At 33.1% G+C, this 6,783-nt stretch overlaps 1 long non-coding RNA gene across 3 annotated transcripts; it reads left to right on the top strand.

The window, feature by feature from the left end:
- Positions 1-479: 479 nt before the first annotated feature.
- LOC107866307 lies at positions 480-5,869 on the top strand. 3 transcript variants are annotated; one of them, XR_007052997.1, is made up of 7 exons: positions 480-556; positions 1,166-1,252; positions 1,847-1,909; positions 2,000-2,037; positions 2,149-4,203; positions 4,300-4,575; positions 5,665-5,869. It is a non-coding gene; the product is annotated as an uncharacterized LOC107866307 (long non-coding RNA). The 3 variants fall into 3 exon arrangements; XR_007052996.1 differs by having other exon boundaries at positions 4,129-4,203; positions 5,665-5,857; XR_007052995.1 differs by having other exon boundaries at positions 2,000-4,203; positions 5,665-5,868.
- The last annotated feature ends 914 nt before the right edge of the window (positions 5,870-6,783 follow it).

Below are 6,783 nucleotides of genomic sequence, written 5' to 3'. Positions count from 1 at the left end.
ATATAGAAATTTGTAACTCTGCAATTACTACAGGATAAAATAATAAACAAATTAATGAATATATCTTATGAAAAAAGTAAATCATTAAAAGATATTGAAACAAAATTTAAAAGATATCCATGCACAAAGGAAAATAGATTCATTAGATACCTAATAAATCTATTTCATATCCGCACCCCCTACAATTCAATAAGTAATCTAAACCAATATTATATAACAGGAAAAATAAATGAAAAAGAATATCTAATACTTTTGAATACAGGACAAGAAGAGAACTACATAGTAAAATATCTAGTAAAAAATGAAGAAATAAAAATTGATAATGATATGTGCCCAAATCTACCAAGAAGTTTAATAAATAGTAAAAATATAGCAGAAAAAGAAATAATAACAGGAGTTAGAAAAATAAAAATAGAATTCGAAGTAAAGGAAGAAATGCAAAAAGCGGATATAATATTAGGAATAAAATACCTTAACTTAGTGAAACCTGTTGTTTATCATTGGCCTAGCTTGGAGAAACTTGCTACCTGTAGCATCGATGCTTTGGATTCTAAAGGTGCATATATTTTTGTTATTCCAACTTCAGGTTTTGGAAAAGATGCAGTTAGAGTTGTGTATGCTTGGGTGGGAAGGTCTTTTGGTTGTGATATTAGCAAGGTTCGGCAAGTAAACGGCAAAGGGCAATTAGAGTTGTGTATGATTATATGTTGTAACAATTGAGGGAAGCCATCCCTGATACGTATAATCTGGAGATTAATATTTTAACTTTTTGTTATTTCACAGGATAATGTTAAATATCTTCCTGATAGAAAACTACCTAAAAATGTTGTTGCTGACCCTGACATCGAACATGCAGATATTACACATTGTTCGACTTCGTCTTATAGTAGTAATTTTTTGCTGATTTTATAACTTTTTTACTTATTCTCTTTATGACTTTTGCCATTAATGATCTTGGATTTCATAGTATCACTTAAGGAGTTTCTTGTTATTCCATTTCTGCTAGTACTATTTACTGCTTCTAGCATTTTTATTATCTTATTAGTTTGTGGTAGTGACTGTTCCGTTTTTAGTATGCATTGTCATTCTTTCTTTAGCATTTTGTATTAGCTTCTTCATTCCCGTGGTTTCTTTGTTTGACCTACTTTCTAATGCTTTTTCTTAGGCCGAGGGTCTATCGGAAACAACCTCTCTACCTTATAGAGGTAAGGTCTGTATATCCTCCCAGACACCACTTGTTGGATTACACTAGGTATGTTCTTGTATTTGAGCTTAAAATGTGGTTTGTGGAGTCCAAGCCTAACATTTTATAGTGGGGGAAATTGTGCAGAGAGGGATGCTAATATGTTAGTGTTTGTGATTCCTCATCAATTCATGGAGGGCATTTGCAAGAGCCTAGTTGGGAAAATTAGAGAAGATGTTGTAGCAATTTCCCTAATAAAAGGAATTAAGGTCAAGAGAGAAGGACCATGCATGATCTCCACCCTCATCTTTGAAATTCTTGGAATTAGTTGTTGTGTTCTAATGGGAGCCAACATTGCTAATAAGGTTAAAGTTGCAGGAAATTATTTTTACATGTTAGTCTTAGTCAACTTATAGTGAATGTGACTTAAGAATTCCAAGTGCAGATTGCAGTTGAGAAGTTCAGTGAAGCAACACTAGTATATAGGGAGAACAAAGAGATAGCAAAGAAATGGGTTCGCCTATTCAATACTCCTTACTGTATGGTCTTAGTTGTGAGTGCAGCATAACTTGCATTTGAACATATTAAGAGTTTAAGCTTTTCTAACATGTAAACTGATCAATCATTCTCTATTAACTTATTCAATTAAACTAATGTAAATAGGTTCAAGACGTGGAAAGAGTCGAGCTTTATGTGACTTAAAAAATGTTGTGGCTCTAGCAGCAGGTAAATATACTTCTGCTTTTATTGTCATGTATCTTATCATTATTTGATTTTAGCTCTGAGTAACGGAGAATCTAATTCGTGATTTACCAGGGTCTGTGGACGGCCTGGAAATGGGAAATAACACTAAGGTAGCAGCTAGAAATATATAAAATCTCTCTGCTTTTTTGTCTTTTTTAAGAAAATGGAGCAATTTGTTCCCCTGATTAAAGTGTCTTGTTTTTTCCTAAATGATCGAACAGGCTGCAATAATGTGAATTGGCTTGAGAGAGATGAAGGGATTATCCAAGCTATTGTTTCCTTTTGTTAAAGATAATACATTCTTTGATAGTTGTAGAGTAGCAGATCTTATAACTACTTGTTGTAAGTTGGAAATTTCCATTCTACTGTAATAGGTGTACTTATGTTAGGTAGAGAATGAAAATATTGATCATCTCTTTTTTGCAACTTCATATAACAAAAAATGTTTGGGATATGTTTCTTTGCCTACTTGGAATACAATGGGTGTTGCCTAGTAGTCTTAGAGAGGCTTACCTGGGTGTAATGGAGCGTTGGGAAATCCATCAGAAAAACTTGGTAGATGGTTCTACTTTGTGTCGCGTGGAGTATCTGAAAGTAGAGAAACTAGAGGGGTTTTAAAGGAATTTACATGCACAAGCTCAAAAGTTTTATTACTCATAGTCATACTAGTAGGAAAATATAATCTAGTTTGTCTAGCACAACAAGAAATACTACATTTGTTTAAAGTTTCTACTATCTCAAATTTATTTCTAGGAAATAACAGATGTAGACATTTATATGGAACTTGTCCTAATCTCATATGCCACAAGGAGATACACCTTCTCTACCTCTATAAGCCTTGGCAGTAAACCCAAAACCTGTTTCTGTATTCTTTATTATAGGTAATATCTAATTTATTAGAAAATTTAAGGCTTCTCTTTCTTTAAAAATTTTCATCAGCTTCCTATTGAAGAAATCTTGAAATAAATAAAAGTTAGGAAAGAAGGTAGCAAAACATTTCAATTGTCTAATGACAGTAAATTGTACTTGAATTATGGTATATGTAACACATGTTGAATGGTACTATGGTGTGAAATGTTACTAATACAAGTGTGTTCAACTTGTGATATATCACCATTTGGAAGATAAACACTTCCTCGCATTCTAGGCTGTGTTATTGAAGATTTGTTCAATAACTCAATATCTGATGTCATATGATTATTAGCACTTGTATCAATGCTATACCTAGGTGGATCATTGGCTACTAGCAGTGCTCTATTGGTACCAATGTTACCCTTAGTTATGCGGACTTTTCACTTTAGTTATCGCACCCGTGTTGGATTCTTCAAAAATACGCTATTTTTGGCGAATGTAACACGCACCCATTGACATTTTTAATGAGTCCGAGCAACATAGATGTTGCCTGACATATTAGATCAGGCCATTGGCTTAGTGTCATGTTGTTCCAGCATTTTTGCAGATATGTGCACATTATTCCTGAGTGAACATGGGAGGCATAATTACACTGTTTGTGCTGGAAGAGGGCATGGCATGTATATAATATGATTCAAGACCCTAAATAACCTAAGTGTTGGATGAGAACCACCATAGATCATTCATTTGCATCTAAGACTGATAATGACCATTAGGGGAAACAACTACTACTATAAAATTTTGCTCAACAGTTCCCATTCTGTGTCAATTGATTTGTAAGAACTAAGTCTTGATCTCCTTTGTTATCTACACCTTTGTGATCCTTATTCTTATGATGTCCAGGTAGATACCCATCCAGTCTATAACAATCCATTTTAGAGTGCTTCTTGAGTTTATAGTGATCATAAGTTGAATTAGGATTATAGGATGCGACATAGCCTCTTTTTTCCAGATACAAGCATAATAGAATACAGAATTAAGGAAGAAGAGAAAAAAAGATCAGATGATAGTAGAGAAGATTAGTAAATTTTATTATATGTTCTTGGGTTGATTATAGTAGTTTATCTCTCTCTCTCTCTCTCTCTATATATATATATATATGCTAAGATAGTAACCGACTCCTAACTTTCACTATAGCTACTTAACTGTTGTAACTAACTTATTACTATACCTTATAGTAGTTATCTAATTTCATTAATTAACACACAATATGCATCTAAGGTTACAAAAAAAGTTTCTTCGTTCTACTTTGTATTGTTATTCATATAATATGAAATTTACTTTTGCAGGGTCACTTATTCAGAATCAGCTCATAACTCATCTTATGCTTGAAATTGTTGTGCTAGCTGTCTTGGATGCATTGCGTGAGTTTCCTTGTTCAAATATTTTCTTCCAGTAATAACATGTTTATCATAGTTATTAAGTTAGCTTCCCCCAACTAATAGCTTCTCGTCTTGCAGATGTTTGTTTTTGGTATTGGGGCACTGGTATAGTTTATTGAACGTCTGATTGAATGGCCCTACTACTGCATTCATATTGTGAAAGTATTGTCTGCGTTCAAATCATCCAGAGCTTGTTGAGTTCGTTGAACAGGTTGTTGCCAGGACTTCACAGGCACATGCAGGCCATTTACCTTCAGACGCAAGCTTGTATTTCCGTCAAATGTTCTCTGGTCAGCTGACTAGTGAAGCAATGGTTGGAATGCTTGCTCACTTTAAAGGATCAACTCATAACAGGTCAATTTTCCACAATCTATGTTGATAATATTTTTGTTTTCCCAAAAGCTTACACAAGACAGATCATGTGTTACTTTCCTTTTTCAGCATTTTTCTTTTATGTTTTAAACAAACAAATCTTATGGCAGTTTGGCTAGATATATTTTCACTCTTCTCTATTTATTTGTTTTTCTCTTTTCAATTTTTTTGTGTTGGTTGGGGCGAGATTATGCAAATGTAATGTAATTTCTAAGCAATTTGAAGCTTTATAACTGCTTGCTGCATGTGCCTATGACGAAATTAAGAGGGCATTTGGATACCTTCTTCACTTTAAGAAATTCTCGGTAGACCTTAATTGATCCGGTCAAAGGTAAACCTGAGAATATTTTTGTCCTAAATGCATGTTCTTATCTCTCAGTGGTACTTACAGAGATAAGGTAGATATATTTGCTTCATATTTTTTGGCTTTCATGTTGGTGTTAAGAAAAATAAAGACATTAGTGCTACTTCATTATTTTGGTTTATCTTGATTTTCTAGCAATTTAGCTTAATTCTTAAGTGATAAGAACTTGCAGGGAACGAGCAATTTTCTGGTGCATTATTGTTATACTATTCAGTGAATTCAAACTGTTCGTCAGGTTCCAAAGAAGCTAATCGAAATTTCTATTGTTTTCATAAGTCAGAGCTTCAGATGATAATCTTCAACTACTTGTCTCCTACTATTTTTCTCTTAGTGTGTATTGAAATTTGTCCTTAATTGACTTTAAGGGGTTTAATATACTTCCTTAGTAATCTTAAAGTATAGGGTCAGATTGATATGATTGGTTCTTAAATAGATTATTGTTCATTTTCAAATCTGTTTCAGCTGTTCTATTAAGTACTAATAGTTAATCATGGAATTACACTTACACATGGATCCTCAAGTTATGTGGAAAAGATGTTGCATAGAGAAGTTGCTTTGATTGATGGGTAGGGTAAAGTGTGAGGTTTAAGAATTGGAGTGGCATGTTCACCAGAATATGAGATCTACAGTTTGGAGTTGCAAGTTTTGATTGTTAAATATGTTGTCATTTAAGTGCTAATTAAGCTTATTTATTCTAATTTTTATAGGTGTCCACAATGAAGAAGGAGATGAAGAAAGAAATGATGAAGAAATTGACCTTACTTGAAAGATTTTTGAATTGTTGATAGATGCTTTAATATCAATCTTTTTGATATTGAATTTAGTGAAACTTATTACCACTCAAACGTAATACTATATGAGAAACTAATGATCATTTGACGTTATATATTTTGCTTTTGTATTTAGATTACTAGTTTGTTGCATAAAATTTTAATTTGGATTATTATTAATGTAAGATTTTGTTGTGACGTGTTTAAATATATAAATACTAATATATTCATCTAAATTGTCAATTGATGTTGGAAAAAGTTGCAATAGGTGGCAAAAAACATTGCAATAGCTAATTAAAATAAATGTAATAGGTATCATAAATATGTTGCAAAAGTTTTGGTGTCAAAAAGAGTTGCAATAGATATTTAAAAATCATTGCAAAAGATTAATAAGTGTTGCAATAGATATTCAAAAATTGTTGCAATAGGGTTATTGCAATGCTTTCCTGTCGTTGCAATATGGTCTATTGCAACAGTTTTTAACTGTTGCTATAGACAAAATAAAGCATCACAATAGGAGTTAAAAATTACTGTTGCAATAGATATACCTATTGCAATGGTTGTTGTAACCATCGCAAAAGTCCTGATACATCAATCGCAATGCTCACCTATGCAACGCCTGCTAAATCGTTGTGGTGGCTCTATGTAATGGTTTCTGTATCTATTGCAATGGTTTTTGAACCGTTGCCATAGGGGTAATTTTTAGTAGTGTGGTTTGAGTCCCCCGAATGAATATATATAAATAGGAGGTTTGAGTCCCCTATAATACATGTAATGGTGCTTAAGTCACTTGGATTATGCCGGGAGTTTGAGTCCCTCATAAAGGCATACACAGATATGAATATTCTATAGTTCGTGCGGCACGCGCACTAGAGCCCTTCCAACTAGGGGAGAGTTGTGCCCATATAACCCGTGGGTGCCTTGTTCTATGGTTATGCTACATAGTTCAGGTTAATAATTTTAAAGTTCATGTTAATTTTGCTCCCTATCCCGGCATGGCATAAATATATATATGTATATATATGTATTGCATTGGTATATGCATTGAGTGATTAG

This window comes from Capsicum annuum, chromosome 3 (genome assembly GCF_002878395.1).
Source record: "Capsicum annuum cultivar UCD-10X-F1 chromosome 3, UCD10Xv1.1, whole genome shotgun sequence".
Taxonomy (NCBI): Eukaryota; Viridiplantae; Streptophyta; class Magnoliopsida; order Solanales; family Solanaceae; genus Capsicum; species Capsicum annuum.
The sequence above is the reverse complement of the archived record's forward strand: the minus strand, read 5'-3'. Positions and strand labels throughout refer to the sequence as shown.